Here is a 17,834-nt window from a genome sequence, read left to right as displayed (position 1 = left end):
GGAGCTAATGAAAAGAAATCGAATATTAATAAGTCTTCAATCTTTCACAAGCCAACTCTAGAAGTACAGGATGTGGTCTTCTGCTTAAAAATAGTCCATTGACACAGATATTTATCTTCGTTCCCTCCCAGGTAAAGAGAATTGGTAAGGGACATCAGTGGATGTGAGATTTTAATAAATTTTTGCAACATGCCCTACTGATCCTTAGAGAAGCTTAAGACTTAACCAGAACGGCCGTGGGGGAAGAGCCCAGCAGTGCAGAGCTGAGGTCTGTCTGTGTGTGAAATTGGATCTGCTCATCAGTCTTTCCAGGAGACATGCAGAGCACTTCAGCTAGATAAGTACACTGCCCACCACTATCACCTCCCCAGAGAGGAGCTCAGGAAACAGAATCACCCCATATAAAAGACTCATATAGTGATGTTTGGGTTGTCCCTATATCAGTCTCCTTCCCAATCACCCAAGAGCAAAACCTGCTAATTTACATCCCCCCATACCTATATACAGAAGTGTCCATCAGATTATTAGATAAAAATGGACACCCATGATCTTTGAAAAGGACCATCAATGTAAAGAGAGGGGAAGTATACTAGGAAAACCAAAGGTAAAGGAAACAGATACAATGCAGGAAGCAAAGACTTGAAAGAAATGCATCCAATCAGCTTCCTTAAAAACGATACTGCATAGCCAGACGTGGTGGTACTCGCCTGTAATCCCACTGGCTCTGGAGGCTGAGGCAGGAGGATTGCGAGTTCAAAGCCAGCCTCAGCAATGGCGAGGTACTCACTAAGCACTTCAGTGAGACGCTGTCTCTAAATAAAATACAAAATAGGGCTGGGGATGTGGCTCAGTGATTGAGTGCCCCTGAGTTCAATCCCTGGTACCCACCCCCACCCCCACCCAAAAAAGATATTGCATACAAAGTAGGACAAAATATTAAAAAAAAATTAGAAGAAAGATTGTAAAATAAAAAATATATATATAGTCTATTTTAAAGAATAAAGAGTTGAGAGATAAAGTTGATAAAATCTTGAGAAGTGAAACAAAAAGAGAAAAAGGAATGGAAATAAGAAGACAATGCTAAAGATTCAACAGCTGAAACCTGAGGACCAATGCCCAACCAACCATTGGGTGATAATTCCTGAAAAAAGGGAACAGAGGGGGAAAAAAAAAGAGAGGAGAAATCACTATGAACAAATGAGCGAATGAATGAATCTCCAGGAGGAAGGACTCATGTGAGCCTTGCACAGTAATGACAAAAGACCACCAAATCCCAGGGATAAAAAGAAAACCTTAACACCTTCAGAGAGAAAAAATGAGCTATTTATAAAACACCACAGTCACACCGACAAAGGACTCCTTAAGGTCAAAGCCATATCTTAAGAACAGTGCTTCTCACACTATCTGTAACACCCAGTGACTTAGAGAACAAAATAAAACTTAGAATAGAGTAGGAAACAATTACTAGAAAAAAGTAAATTCAAAAAAAAACCATACAAATTCAATGCCCCCAAGTTTTATTCTCAATTTCACCACACACAAAATGACTCGAATCAGGATCAAAATTTCAAAATGCTTACTCTCAACTTCTGTACTTCTTTTCACAAACGGATGATGAATAGTTTGCAGACTGACCCTGGGCCACAACCACACTTTGGATAGCAATGTGTCTGTAGAAGTGTTTGAAAGAAATGCCTTCAAGATTCTAGCTCTCAGCCGAGGATTCTGTATCCAAACTACTTTTTGAGTATGATGAAGAAAGAAACGTGGAATGTTGAGTCTTGAAAAAGTGAAGAAAATGTATCTTCTTGAATTCTTCCATAGGAAGCTACTAAGAGGTGCTCAAGCACAGAGAGGAAAAATTCATGAAAGTCTAAGATAAGTCCAGGTCCAGGGAGCTAAGAGCCGGAGCTCTTGGGCCTCCAAGTCTACAACCTGGACTATAGATGTGAGTGTGGCTTCCTGCCCTGAGACATCTATCTGTAGCCCATGCCTCCTGCAGCGCTCCTTCAAACCCACAGATGTGACCCTGCACTGGGCTTAGGTTACCTGCAGAGAAAGCTAAGGCAGCCAGGCAAGGAAGGTGCAGGGAAAGAGGAAGGGCTTGACTGCACCTTTGCTGGGCTCTTCTTATCTTCTTGAGTCCCAGGGATTCCAACGGGCTTCAGCCTTCCTCTCTGATCAGGCTCCAGTCTCATGGCTGGTTTCTCACAGTCTGTCAGAGGGCATGTGCAAAAGTGGCGTCAGGTTCCCAGCTGGGTCCTGCTCTCTCCTAAGGTCTACTGAATGCAGCTTATTTCACTCTTTTCTTCCCACACTGGCAGTCCTGGAGAACAATAAAAAATCTAAAATATTTGTATTCCACTCAAGTTAACACCACATTTTCTGTAATTATCCCTGCTGCTAAAATCATTTTGTTGTGTGCTTTTTGAGAAAGAGGAGGGGGTAGGGGACCAAATTAATTCCTTGGCAACAAAAATCTAATTAATCAAAAAATGGTTCTTAGTCATTCAGAGCTCAGTGCGTGGAAATAGCAGCCAAAAGGGAACAGAACATTTAGCTTAATAATCAAGAAAAAATACTTCAGGTGCTTCTTAAGGTGCCAGTTTCTGTGAATGTGCAGAGGGAGGCAGAGCAGTGTATGGAGACAGGGTCATTAGCATCAGCCTGAGCTGGGCTTCAAGCACACCTCTGCATTTCCTGTCTGCATGACCTTGAGCAAGTTACTTTGTCCATCAGATCCTCACTTTTCCCCTTCTATATATGAGAATAACAATACCCTCTCATATGGTCAATGGAGAGGTTGCAGTGATGTCTGTAAAATCTTCACAATTTTTTGTCACTTGGAAAGCATCATGTTATGATGATTTTTTTTAGCATACCCCAAAACTGCTATAAGTAAATAAACTTCAAGTTTTGGGGAGACTATATTTTGGTTTAGTTTAGTTTTTTTTCTTCCCAAAAGCTGTTAAAAAAAAATTAACTATGTTTTTAGGAATATATATTGAGGACACAGTAAGAGATATATGAAGAGATTGAGCTGTAGGAATGTTTATCATGCTATTGATTCTAATTGAAACAATAAAACGATTTAAATGTCCTCAACAGGGCTTAGTAAACTGCATCATGGTGCACTCATGCAACAAATAATCACTCTTTCAATCACTGCCAAAGGGAAATGTCTATTGACGAAATATGTTAAGTGGAGGAAAGCATAGGAAGCCATGTTCTGATTTCTGAAGTATAAACCATATTTATTTTGTAGAAAATATTTTGTATAGAGGGTTGGGGGTGGAAAGAACTTTCTGAAAATACAACCAAGAATTTTTTAGGGGTTTTGTCTTTAAGTATTTTCTTTTTTAGCCCACTTGTACTTTTAAATTCCCTTATAGTAAGCATACTGTTTGGGATTTAAACTTTTTGAAATTTTACTTTGATTTTTTTTTCTTGCAGTGCTAGAGATCAAGCCCAGGGATCTGAGCCTGACTGCCTTATTTTATTTTTTATAAACAGAACCATAGATACTCTAACTCTGCTCAACTTCATACCTTTTTAAATGTGAATGTGGTCCAGAGAGGAGGTGTGCAGGTCTTCAGCGTAGGTCTGATGGTGCTCAATGCCAGACTCTTGCCATCTGTCCAGGGTGCCATATCTGAATTCCTTCTGTAGCAACTCTCAGCAGCACACTCAACAGCAAGGTAAAGAAAGAATTGTGTATCTCCACAGAACTAGAGATCAGGTGGGAGAGTACTGAGCTACAAACAAAACCAAAAATGCATGTGGAAAAGTACAGGAGGAGGAAGGCAAGGAGGGAGACAAAAAAAATCACTACGCAGGTCCTACCTCTATTCTCTCTACATGATTGGAGCTTAAATTAATCCCACAATAAGCCTATGTTTTACAGTTTCAGAATCTCCGAACTCCCATGCACAGTCCAGGAAAGCCTGAGAGGAAAAAAATTAAAGGCTTTGAGATGCTGATGTAGGAGAGGGGTGATGCTGACCTAAGAGCTGTGGCTCTGATGGAAGTGTGAAGTCGTGCCTGTGAGGCTTTCAAGCACTTTCCTACAGAGACTATTTCAAGACGTAGAGAAGATGTTCATAATAAAATGGCATCCTGTTGCGTCTCTGATGGGAGAAACAAAGCCGGGAGCAGCACCACCTTTACAGGAGATGGAACGCTCCATCTACAGAGGTGCAAGAGAAAGTAGTAAAGGGGAAATTTGAAGAATGATTTTGAAACTCTCAACTTGACTTGGATATTCTGTATTTATTTGTTTTAATTCAAATTAGTAATACTAATTTTATTTCAATGTGCTGGATCTATAAGAGTTACAAAGAAGATTAGGACAAGGCTGATCCCCTTGAGCCCTTCATCCAAAAGATGTGTCCCTCCAGGTTCCTTCCTGTGTTCTATTGCATTTTCCACCTTGCTGCATGGTCTGTTTCCTCTTCCTGCAGGTCTGGATGGCTTTGGGACTGCCTTGACAAGGAGCATCCAGCAGAATGGGTGTGTTCCATTCTCCAAAGCTAAGCCTTAAAGGATGATAGACTTCTACCTGCTTCTCTTTTTTCTGGGGGAACCCATACTCCTAGGTTGGGGGAGGCAGTACCTCCATACCATGTGGAATCCCAGAGGAGTCCATGCAGACAGGCCTTTTGGACTGGCCTATGTAGAGAGGAACTTAGGCACCCAGCCTCAAGCCAGCCGCAAGCAGAAGATCTGGGTGTGAATAAGCCATCAGATGAGTAAGGCCTCCAGCCTTCTAAGACACTGCAGAGGATCTAGACATCATGGAAAAGACCCAAGTCAGGGCTGCTGTACCCTGTCTGAATTTATGACCCACAGAATCAGGGCTTAATCAATGGTTGGTCTTATGCCACTAAAACTCAAGTGTAATTTGTTACTCAGCCAAAGGAACTGAAACACCTTAGGTTTTGCTTAGAGTGTAGGGTTTTAGAGTCAGGAAGACCAGTCCCAGCCCTGTCAGTTTTAGGGTCCTGGCCAAGGTTCTTAATCTATGTGAGCCTTGCTCTTTGTCGAATAGGAACAGCATCTACTTCATATGCCTGCATTGTAGGGGAAAAATCTGTTGATGTATAAAGCAGCTAGCCAAGAACTGTGGAAACATGGAGAAACTCCTGGGGTAGTTGGGGAGACTCTAGTCATCAGTAACACCTGGAAATGTCAGACAAGCATCCTTGGATAGGTAAGATGAGCATGTTCTTGAAGTCTGATCAGGACATCTTGTCCTGGTACGAGACTGTCAGATGCTCTCAGAGGGTGATCTCTGGGCCAGGTCTGGATGGGCTACCTGGCTTCCTGCCCCATAGCCCTGCTATCCCTGTTCTAGGGGCCACTTAGAGTCATCTTTAGCATCTGCTTTGGTGTGAAAACAATTCTAGCCCAGCAAACCAGTGTCTGCATACTCTGTCCAACTTCCCCAGAGCTGCTGAGAATCCAGAAAAATCCTGGCACTGCCTGGGCACACTCTGACCCTCCCTCCACCTGCTCTAACCTGAGCTTCACCTCTCTTCCCTCCTTGCACCTGCTCTTTTTATTTGTGGAAGTCTCTTGGTTGCCTCTGCCTGAACTTAAATGTTCCCTGAGGCTTTTAGCTTCTTGCCATCTGCTAGAACTTTCTGCCCAACCCCAACTTCAATACCAGGTTAATCAAAACAATAATAAATAACTACCGTTTATTGACTCCCAAGAGCTTCTTTATATTATCTCATGTAAACTCTAGCAATCTCTAAGGTTGGTATGACTGTCCCATTTAAGATGAAGAAATAGATGCCACTCAGAGAAACTAAATCGCTTGCCCAAGAACATCGTCAAGCTGATGGTAAATGCACTAAAATCAGCACATCCTTAACCCTGATTTATAATCTAACTTGGCCTATTTAGCACAAGCATATCTACATCATGCAGTTGTCCCAGGTCATTCCCTACAGCCTCTCCACTTCCCTCTGGCCTTAAGTCTTTTCCTGACAGTCATCCAGCAGCTGGCTGAACACAACCCTCTCTGTTGCTGCCTGCTTGTCTTGGCTCCCTCCACAGCAGCCAGGACACCCCTCTCTCAAAGGCCAGTATGCCTGGGATACTGCAGGTGCTTGAAGTGAGTCAGCTACAGGTGACAGAAAGAAGATGGGCCAGAATGGGGGAATTCACAGTATCCAATGAATGTGGAGGCAAGTCCCAGTTCTGACCTGAGATGTCACTCTGGGGCTTCTGGTAGTCTGTTAGATCTGTAGTCCAGAAACTCCCTGAACTTTGACCTTCTGGGGTGGAGAATGAAAGTGGGGCCTGACTTTCCAGGCAGTCCTTCTCACTTACTGCTGCAAATTATCGAAGCAATTGTCAAGCTGTTTATTGCAAACTTCCCACTCAGTACAACTAAGTTGGAAAGGAAGTCAGCTTCAACATCAGTATTTTTGATTTAACCAGAAAAAGTAAACAAGGTTGGTGCTCAATAAATATTCAATAAACGTTTGTGAATGCATGCACACACAAGCCAGCACCATCCCTTGCAATAAAAACCTTTTGTGAGGTGGGGATTATTATAGGGCAGGGAAAAGCTGATGAGGACCTAGCCCTAGAGGTGACAGAAGGAAGGGGCAGATGAAAGAGTCCCTGGGTTTGGGGGAGCTTGGCAGACTAGGTGTCAGATTTAGTATGAATGGTGGAGGAAAGATAGATTCTGGGATGTCCCAGGATTTAGATCCTGAGATGTGAGAAGATGCTGGGGACTCTGGCCCACCAGTTAAAGGAAAATATGGGATGGTAACTGGAAAGGGCACACACCCAATGTCAATGGACACTTGTTAGACAGGAAGAAAGAGGAAGGAAGGGAGGGAGGAAGGAAGGAAGGAAGGAAGGAAGGAAGGAAGGCAGGCAAGCATGCTGAGCTCCAGGAACTGGCAGGATTGTGACAGGACAATGTCTAGCAGGTAACTGGCTAGAGAGGAGCCATCCTCCAGGGAGTCCTCTATGGAGGTGATAATTGAGTCAGGTGGAAGAGGAAGAAGGGTTGGAGGTCCCTGGAGAGGAGATGGAGTGCCAAGGAGGTGGGCATGCTTAACTTGCAGATAAAAATGCTCAGCTGGCATATGGTGGCTACTTTCAGCCAACACAGGGGCTTGCTATGCAAGTGAGGGCATGGTACACTGGGTATAGTCAACCAACCCAGGGTTGCCAATTTTTCTTTTACAGGTACAGGGACACCAGGATGTGCAGAACACATTGAAGCTGCATCTGGGGTGGAGGAGTAAGCAGAGACTTGAGAGGGACCCAATGGATCAAGAAATTTGAAAGGCAGCCAAGTCATAAAGGCCAAGATCAATATGAAAAGAGAGAATGACAGGCAAGGCACAGTGGCACATGCCTATTATCCCAGTGGCTTGGGAGGCTGCGACAAGAGGATCATGAGTTCAAAGCCAGCCTCAGCAAAAGCGAGGCACTAAGCAACTCAGTGAGATCCTGTCTCTAAAATAGGGCTGGGGATGTGGCTCAGTGATCAAGTGACCCTGAGTTCAATCTCTGGTACCCAAGAAAAGAAAAAAAAAAAAAAAGGAAGAGAGAGAGAGAGATAAAGCCAGGGGTCTGAGAAAGACAGCAGAGTTAGGCCAGGGAACTAGGGTCAACTGGGAATGTTAAACCTCTCTCTGGGGTAGAGGGCTCAACAGCCTAGACAGGCAATGTGGCCTCAAAGGGAAGAACCAGGACCAGGGAGATTAGACCACAGCAAACTTCAGCCCAGCAGCACATATTTTTTTTTACTCCCCCAGTGGGACAGAGGTACAGGGAAAATGAATTTCCCATCACTGAGCATATTCTACCCAGCCCTTGGAAGAGACATGCAAAACACATCAAAGCTGCACCTGGAAGACCACGGGAGCTGTAGGATCTGTCCTACCCTGGGACACCAACTCCCATCATCCAGCTTGCCACTCTTGTTTATCTGTCACCCTTCATTAATACTCAGCACGACCTTATGACCTGCTAATATTTTTTAATATAGTATAACCCTTCCATCATATTATTATCCATTTATTGCAAAACAAATTGTCTAGGGTTGCATGTTGATGTCTTCCAAAAATGCAAATTGAAGCCCCAATCCCCAAGGGGATGGTATTTGGAGGTGGGGTCGTTGGGAGGTGATTATCAGGTTCAGATGAGGTCAGGAGAGTAGAGCCCCCACAGTGGGATTAGCATCCTATAAGACGAGAAAGAGGCGAGGGCTCTCTGTCTTTTCCTCCTGTGTGGATACAGAAAGAAGGTGGCTGTCTATGGGGCATCCGAGTGGCTCAGTCTCCAGAACTAGGGGAAATTCATGTTTGTTGTTGGCACTAGAGCACTAGTCAGAGGTACTAAAAGCATTCTCAACTAAACCAGATATTGTCTCCAAGCTTACTAATTTAAAAACATTTACTGTCTGACAGCTTCTGTGGGTCAGGAATCCAGAAGCAGCTGGCTGGGGTTTAGAGTCCTGCAGGCTACCTGTAAGGTTCCAGCCAGGCTACAGCCCCCTCGAGCTAACAGAGGAACTGCTTCCCAGTGTACTGCTGTGCTGTGGGACAGAGGCCTGTTTCCCACCAGCTGTTGGTCAGATGCCACCCCAGGTTTCTTGCTGCAGAGGTCTCCCCACATGGCAGCTTGCTTCATCAGAGCAAATGAGAGGCAAGAGGCAGAGTGGGCTGGAGAGATGGAAGATGCAGGCTGTTTTAGTCATCGTTCTCACTGCTATGACCAAAGGATCTGACAAGAACAATTAAAGGAGGAAAAGTTCATTTGGGGGGGTTCATGGCCTCAGAGTTCTTAGTCCATTGATGGCTGACTCCATTCTTTGGGACCCAAGGTGAGGCAGGATGTCATGGCAGAAGAGAGTGGGAGAGGAAAGCAGCTGAGGGAATGGCACTAAGAGACAGAGAGACTAATTTCAGTTCACAAAATAAATGCGCCAAAGGCACACCCCCAATGACTCACCTCCTCTAACCACTCCCTACCTCCTGTAGGCACCACTTGGTTAATCTATGCGGGGACTAAGGTTCTCATAACCCAATCATTTTACCTCTAAACCTTCTTGCATTGTTTCACACATGAGCTTTGGGGGAATACCGTACATCTAAACCATAATACGCAGGCTTTTGTCACTCAATCAGAAGTGACATCCTATCACTTTTACTGTATTCTATTTCTAGTAGTGAGCTGCCAGGTCCAACTCACACTCAAGAGCAGAGAATTATACAAGGCTGTGACCATGAGACTGATGGTTCTCACTAAGCCATGTCAGAAGCCCCCTGCCACACTCCTTCACACTCTTCCCCAAAGGCAAGCTCTGAGGGTGTACCTACCTGGTTCACCTCCCCACCCCAGTGCCTCACACAGTGGGTGTCTAAGACACCATATTTAAAGGAATAAACACAGTAACTACAAGCTCCAGAGCTCCCAGTATTGAACCCTAAAATACATGCTTGGTGCTTTAATTTTATTTTTAACTGCCAAATAATTACATATATTTATGGGATACAATTTCAAGTCCAATATATGTGTATACATTACGAAATGATTAAATCAAGATAATTAAAATATCCATAACCTCACATACTTATCATTTTGGGGAAAGTTAGAACATTTAAAAATCTATTCTCTTGGCAATTTTGAAAAACACATTACCACATACTTGTTGAATTAAAGAATGAGTGAGTGACCCAAATGTCCTTTGGTGAACATTTGACACAGTCCCTAAATCAACAGATAAAATTTAGAAGCTGGGCAGAGAAGTGCACATTTGTAATCCCACCTACTCAGGAAGCTGAGACAGAAAGATAACAAGTTTGAGGTCAGCCTGAGCAACTTAGTAAGACCCTTCCCAAAATAAAAATGTTTTGTTTCATTTTTTATTTTAGTGGGGCAGGGTACCAGGGATTGAACTAGGGGCACCTAACCACTGAGTCACATGCCCAGGCCTTAAAATTTTTTTTTTTTTTACACAGCAGTGTGTGAGTTCCCCTTTCTCCATATCCTTGCCAACATTTGTCATTTTTTTTTTTGTCATTTTGCTTGAGTCCTTCTTTTTTCCCCCCATTTTTAAGTTGGTGCATTATAACTATACATAATGGTGGGATTTGTTTTTGCCTATTCATACATACACACAATATAACAATGTAATTTGGTCAATGGCATTCCCTATTACTTCTCCTTTCTCTCTCCCTGATCCCTTTCTCTACTCTACTGATCTCCCTCCAATTTTCATGAGATTTACCCCCCCCCACCTTGCTTTTCATTTTTCCATTCTAGCTTCCACATATTGGAGAAAACATACTACTCTTGACTGAGTTTGGCTTATTTTGATTAAAATAATGTTCTCAAGTTCCATTCATTTTCTTGCAAATGATATAATTTCATTCTTTTATTTTTGGTGGGGGGTACTGGGGATTCAACCCAGGGGCACTCAACCACTGAGCCACATCCCCAGCTCTTTTGTATTTTATTTAGAGAAAGGGTCTCACTGAGTTGTTTAGGGCCTCACTAAGTTGCTGAGGCTGGCTTTCAACTCATGATCCTCCTGCCTCAGCCTCCCTAGCTGCTGGGACGCACTCAACCATAATTTCATTCTTCATGGCTGAATAGAACTCCATTGCTTATAGCCATTCTTACAGGAATGAGATACACACACACACACACACACACACTCACTCTCACACACACACGAGGCAAATATTAAAGCTCTGAAGAGACTAGATTTATCAGTTAAATCTCAGAGAAGAAAGGCAATCACTCCTGTTCCAAGTATTGCATTCCAACTTTGAAAAAAAAAAAAAAAGTTGGGGAGGGAGAGGGGAAGATAATCCCCCCCATCAGCCTCTTTATTATATTTATTTAGATGGAAAAAATAATTTTAAACTCTCAGTATTAGTTTATGATTCCTATTAATCATATGTTAATAACTCTCCCAATTATTAAATTATAGAGACATGCATTCACCCAGCCTAACAGAATAATTATTTACTAAAATGAATTAACATATAGAAAAGCCTCCATTCTATGGAAGCTGAAACTTAGCATAATGAGTTTATCAGGCTTAAAAGAAGCCCAGACAGGCTTTTTGGGGGGTGAAATAAATACACTGATTACAGCAAAGCTTATCCATGTTGGCACCGTGCCATTTGCTGTTTCTTTAATAAACACAGCTCCAGTTGTTTATCTGTTTAATATACTTTATCGAGGTTCTGCTTTGCAATTAACAGCAGAGTGGGGTTGGGGGTGGGGAGGACATGTTCTTGCCCATCTCCCCCTTCAGGTCTCCAAAGTTGCTCATTTTTGGTCCTCTTTGTATTTTAATAGGCCTGCCAATCAGTGTGCTGCAGTGCACAGATCTGATCTGCGTTGACAATATACTTGTCACTCGGAAATGCATTTCTAGGACATCAGCCTTAGCAGGGTGGAGGGGGAGCCAGTCAAGGGGAAATAATTATGTAAATTTAAAATTTAAACTCTCCAGAGCCTTCGCCACAACCTGGTAAGAGGATAGAAGTCTGTCTCTGTCTCTCTCTGTCTCTCTCTTTCTCTCTCTCTGGGGACAACAAGCTCCTTTGCCACACATCTTCTACACAGAAGGTTTCCTAAGTTATTTAAGCATTTCAAAATGGCCCCATAGACACATGGTTGGGAAATAGGAATTACAGTAGTTATGCCTGGAAATTTTCATTCTTCATGGCACTCATAAAGTCACTCAGTCTCCTAAATTAATTAACTAATTAAATACTTAATCAATTACTTAATTAAGCCCAAGGCCTGTAGCATGTTAGGCAAGAGCTCTACCCCCAGTCCCTTTTAAAAAAATGTTTATGTTTGGGAACTTTGGCTCATGCCTATAATCCCAGCAGTTCATGTGTCTGAGGCAGAAGGATTACAAGTTCAAAGCCAGCTTCAGCAACTTAGTGAGGCCCTAAGCAACGTGGCAAAACCCTGTTTCAAAAAAAAAAAAAAAGAAAAGAAAAGAAAAGAAAAATAAGGACTACAAGCAAAATGACAAAAAAAATGAAAATGTTGGCAAGGATATGGAGAAAGGGGAACTCACACACTGTTGGTGGGAATGCAAATAAGTACTGCTATCACGGGAAACAATATGGGGTTCCTCGAAAGAATAAAACATACACCTGCCATGTGATCCAGTAATCCTACCACTGCATATGTATATCAAAGGAAATAAACTCAGTGTATCAAAGAGATCCTGCACTCCCATGTTTACTGCAGCACTATTCATAATAGTGAAGATAAAGAATCAACCAAGGTATCCATTGATGGATGAATGGAGTGAAAAAAGCATTATTGGCACACATGCACATACACACACACACGTGGAATAGCATTCAGCCATAAAAAAGACAAAATCCTATCATCTATGGCAGTAAAGGTAGACCTGAAGATCATAATTTTAGGTGAATAAACCAGGTTACAACACATAAATACCACATTATTCACTCATACATAGAATATTAAAAAGTTGAGCTCAAGAGAGCAGAATAATGGTCACCAGAAGCTGGACAGGGAAGGAACATCAGATGGGCAGGGAGAGATTTGTTAACTGACATAAAGTAACAGTCACATAGGAGAAACAAGTTTGGGTGTTCCAACACTGGGTAGTATAATTCGAAATAGCTAGGAAAAGGATTTTGAATGTTCTCATTAGAAAGAAATTATAAGTGTTTGAGACAATGAACCAAAATATTATTCTGTATGCCATAGGACGTAGAACTATTACATCAATAAAAAAATTAATAGATAAGAAACATAAGAACAATGTAGTGACTTTTCTAGAGCTCTAAAACACCCAGATTTTAAAAATTCAGGCATCATGTTTCATACAATTGGAATGTTAAAAAATCTTCTTGTGAAATAACAGTAATATCTTGCTTCATCTTCCAACTTGGAAAAGTTAAAAGCTGGCAATGTGTGACCTCTCTCCCCAATGTTTTTTGGAATTTTCAGTTTAGAAATTTACCAGTCTGCAAAAACCCCAGAGTCTCGGAAACTCAGCTTCACACCAGAGCCATCTGGCCTCAAAAGTGAGCACATGCTGAACCAGAATTCCAGAGCTGGTTTTCTTGGGCGATATTCTGATTTGTTAGGTGGGGAAATGATCGGCCTGCATATTAATCCAGCCACTCAAACTTCTTAGTGAGCATCTGCTCTGTGCCATGCAGTCCTCTTAGCACCAAAGGTAAAGTGACGGACGTATTCAAATAGATGATCATCCACTGAGTTGATGCGTGCGCCTCAGAGCCCACGTTGGTGGAGACTTGCTGGGGATGACTGAGGCATGACCTTAGTCCCTGGTCCTTGCAAGGGGAAAGGAATATTTGTTGGTTGAATGATGGATGCACTGCAGACGGTTGTTGTGAACTAGCAGAGATGAAGCTTCTCTATAAACTTTTGTGTTGCTGTTGTCATTGTTCCTGCCAGGAAATGGACCTTTCTGGCCCAAATGAGGACAGCTGGAAAGCCCTGAGGTATCCTTGGCCTACCAAGAGCCACATGAACTGGCTGCCCATTATCATATCAGACATGCTGGCTGCCCAGCTCAACCGTAAATGCCCCACCCATATCTACTCTCCAACCCCAGAACCCCTATCTCAGCCATTCTGTCTAGACCTGCCCACCCACCCTCCTCCCCTAGTCAGGATGAGCTTCTAGTCCGATGGTCTGCTATCTAGCCTCAGGCAGCTTCCCTCACTGTCCAACTAGAATCTGCTTCTCAGTCTGGTACAAGTTGGGTCTGGGCAGAGGCCAGGAACATACAGGGAGCATCCACCTTCATTCATGCCTTCTTCATCCATTTATTCCCTCAACAAATATTTTCAAAACTCCTACTGTGCTTGGCCTTCTCCCTAAGGCTGGGAAGATGAAGATAATTAAGACTTAGTCTCTGATCTCAAGCCTGAAGAGAATTGGATTACAGTGTAAGATGTTGAGTTATAGTCAAGGCTTACACAAGGAGCAGCACAAGGACAAAGAAAGCCCAAGCTGCAGGGCACACTAGGGAAAGGGTCCCAGAGGAAGTCTTCACAGGGAACCTCACAAGAGAAGAGGGTCACCAGCTAAGTGAGACTTACTGCATTCTCAGGCTCATTTTTTTTTAACCAGTAGATGTATTTGCTTCTGCCTGTGCATGTGATTGCACACACACAGAAACACACACAGAAACAAACACACCTACGCACATATAACAAAAATATACATGCACAAACATACATACACACACAAACATGCACACATAAACATAAACACATATATACACAAACACATACACACACACAGAGGCCATTAACTGTCTTGTTCACTGTTAAAAGAGACAACGAGAAAGAACAGAGCAAAAACAGACCATTGACACTGCACATAATCCTTTCTCCCCTGACAGGTCAAGGCCCTGGAATGGGCTAAAGTGACAGATATGGAACTGGGGAGGCCATTTTTATAGATTGCTGCTTTGGATAGTAGGGAAGTGAGAAAATAAAGTTCATTTCAAATTCTATAGGCTTAGGCTTGTGACAACCAAATATCCACACTTTTGAAGAAAAGCAAGAAGTCTAAACCTAAATACCACACTCATTACATGGCCAAAAAGTGATCAGGACATTTGGCCTGCAAGTATCAAATAGCAGAGTGATGTTTGACCTTGCTAAAGGGTAGGAATTATAGCCCAAGAATATGCTGTCTAGGTGGGCTTGATGCACTGACTTGGCTGGAAGGAAGAGGAGGGGGAGGAGGAACTTAATTCTCCTCACTGGAGCTAGGGGACAAGGGAGGACAGTCAGTTGCCCAGGTGGCTGAAGACAAAAAGATCAGATTTGCCTAACTGTTCAAAGCTCAGAACAGTTCCCAAGGAAGAGTGAGTCATTTACTACAGCTTCAGAGAAGCCAGAAAGAATGAGCAAAGAGGAAAATGCATGTGTTGATTCTGCTCACATCAATAGGCCAAAGGACGTCCAGGCAGAAAGAAGTCTGAAAGTCACTTTCTCCATGGGAACTGAAAGGTGACATTCAGAAGCGGCAAAGCATCCAGCAACAGCATCAAGATTTAACCAACCATGAAGATGTGCCCACTGAGTAACTTGGTTCCTTACCCCACCCCTCTTCCTGTCCAATCCTCATAGACTTCTGCCTGGCACGGGCTGGACAGCCCTCCAAATCAAACTCCTCATTTTATACCAGAGTCAATAGTGATATGGCAGGAGTACTTTCTTGGGACCAAAATTCTTCCTCTCAGCAGTAACAGGATCCTAGAGTGCCCTCAGCCTCTAAGCTACCCTATCCTCATGGGGAAAATGGGATCACTTGGAGTGATGTTGCGCAGATATTGTGAAGAGGCGTGAGACATTGAACCCAGGATGCTTAACCACCGAGCCACATCCCTAGACCTTTTTTTATTTTGAGACCAGGGTAGCTTAGAGCCTAAGTTGCTGAGGCTGGTTTCAAACCTGTGGTCCTCCTGCATTAGCCTCCAGAGCTGCTGGGATTACAGGTATGTGCCACCACGCTCAGTAGGGGCTCACTTCTCTTGTAGACACTAAGGTCTCAAGAGGTGAAGTGACTAAAGCCCGAGAACCCAGCAAAAGGAAAAAAAACTAGAATTCCTGACTCCCTGTTCTGTGTTTTTTCCTACCAAACCATGACTACCAATCTGGAAAGAGCTTTGTTTATGAGTATAAATCTTATTTTCTCAACAAGTTTCCAAGGACAAAGATTACGTACTCTCCTCTCTGGTTCATGGCACTTAGCAACATCTGATATACACAGGGTCCTTTCATCTGTAGGGCTCGGTTCTAAGAGGTTTTCATGTACAAACTCATTTTATTCACCTGTCAAATTGAAAAACTAAGATATTATTATTATCATCTCCATCATTACAGGGGAGGAAACCGAGCAACCTATTTTAAAAGCAACTCAAGTTCACATAGGAATTGGTGACATTTCTTTCCCAGCTGCGGCAGTCTGACCTGAAGGCTCCGCTGTCACTACTGCTAGTGGTGGTAATGGTGTCACATGGAGCTGGCTGTTGCCCCAGGGGAGTGGTAACCTGCTGGGATGCAGAGGAAGCCTGGCACAGTGCTTCTACATGCCAGGGACTCCATCAATTGCAGTTTCCCTCAGCTTGAAGAAAACCCTGTGATCAATTGTGGGATCCCTAATAGCACTTCGATCTTTTCTTACAAATGACTCAAGCAAGTTTGTCCTGAAAGGTGACAGACAGTCATGAAGGGGCACAGACATTAAGGAGAAACATCCAACCTCACTGGAAGTAAAAAAAAAAAAAAAAAAAACATATTTGAGAACTAGATTCTCTTTAAATCTTTCAAATTATAAAGTTTTTGTGTTGTTGTTAACAATAGTACCTTGTGCTTGTCAGTGTGGAGTGATCTGGTTTTGGTATGTGCTGCTAGTACAGTATAAACTGATTAGACTTCTCTGGAAAACAGTTAGGCTGTATGCAGTCGATTCTCATTATTCACCATAGTTATGTTCTATGAAGTCACCATTAACACTGAATTAGAGAATTTGGAAACTTTGCTTCCAGGGAAAATACATGGTCAGGTTCTTGTGAGACTCTGGTCACTACATTTTCTTCAGCTCATGGATACATAACCTTGTTTGATGTGCATTTCTGTTTAAAGACAACATATTTAATAGTGGGAAGCCACTCATGAATTACTTGCAGGTCTTCTCTCTTGGTATGGCAGGCAAGGAGATTTCAGGTTTAACCTTGGGAACTATCTGTGGCTCTCTCACAAAATAGATTTCCCAAGGCACATGACCTTTATCTCTGTTCTACTCTTAGTGGTTCTAGAGATAGGTGTAACCCATTGGGAACTGGACAGCCCACTTTCAAACTTCTGTGGTGAAGAACATTCTATGGAAGGCCTTTGATGTTCCCTGATATAAATAAAGCAAACATGGGTTCCATTCTGCCTTTTTAGTATAGAAGCTCAATTCATATGATTGGCTAGCCCGTCCTGTCCCTGTTTTTGAAAATATGTTCTGTGTCCTGTGGGTTTTTTTTGTGGTTGTATTTTTCTTAGCTTTTATTTCACAGCCAAACCATTCCACCAAGGGGAACCCCATTCCCAAGGCCTGCGCAGGATGCAGGCGAGAGTAGATTGCTGTTTTAGTTAGCTTTTTCCCTGCTGTGATTAGAAGACCCGACCAAAATAATTGTAGAGGAGGAAAAGTCTATTTGGGGGCTCATGGATTCAGAGGTCTCAGTCCACAGAGAGCTGGCTCCATTCCTTGGGGTTCAAGGCAAGGCAGGATATCCTGGTCGAACAGTGTGGTGAAGGAAAGCAGCTTTGGACATGGCCAGCATGAAACAAAGAGAGATTAAGTTCAATTCACCACCAAAATTATATATATATGCCCAAGGCAAGCCCTCAATGACCCACCTCCTCTAGCCACACCCCACCTGCCTCCAGTCACCACCCCCTCAATCCCTCTCAGGGGATTAATGCACTGATTAGGTTAAGGGTCTCATAACCCAATAATTTCACCTCTAAACCCTCTTTCATTGTTCCACACATGAGCTTTTGGGAGTCACCTCACATCTAACCCATAATAACTGAACATTGCTGATTCATAACTCTGAACTCCAGCCAACCCAGCACTAGAACTCAGGCCTGAACAAAGCCTTTCACACACATGGATTTTCTCCTTAAGGCGCATAGCAAACTTACACATAGAGACTCTAGCCAGCACTTCAGCGCAGCACCTGGGTAACATTTCAAATAGCAAAAAAAAAAAAAAAAACAATCCACAAAACTACAACTATCTTATATTTG

General features: G+C 42.9%; 1 long non-coding RNA gene across 7 annotated transcripts in view; it reads right to left on the bottom strand.

The window, feature by feature from the left end:
- Positions 1-17,834, bottom strand: part of LOC125612079 — an 83,581-nt gene that overhangs the window by 12,247 nt on the left and 53,500 nt on the right. For 4 of the 7 annotated variants that reach the window (XR_007342380.1, XR_007342379.1, XR_007342375.1 and 1 more), the window contains 2 exons: positions 3,549-3,686; positions 1,504-2,326 (listed from right to left, as the gene is read on the bottom strand). This is a non-coding gene — a long non-coding RNA (uncharacterized LOC125612079). Of the gene's footprint in view, positions 1-1,503; positions 2,327-3,548; positions 3,687-17,834 lie in introns of those variants that run through there. The other 3 variants (XR_007342376.1, XR_007342378.1, XR_007342377.1) reach the window with 2 other exon arrangements.

This window comes from Marmota marmota, unplaced genomic scaffold, assembly GCF_001458135.2.
Source record: "Marmota marmota marmota unplaced genomic scaffold, marMar, whole genome shotgun sequence".
Lineage (NCBI taxonomy): Eukaryota > Metazoa > Chordata > Mammalia > Rodentia > Sciuridae > Marmota > Marmota marmota.
The sequence above is the reverse complement of the archived record's forward strand: the minus strand, read 5'-3'. Positions and strand labels throughout refer to the sequence as shown.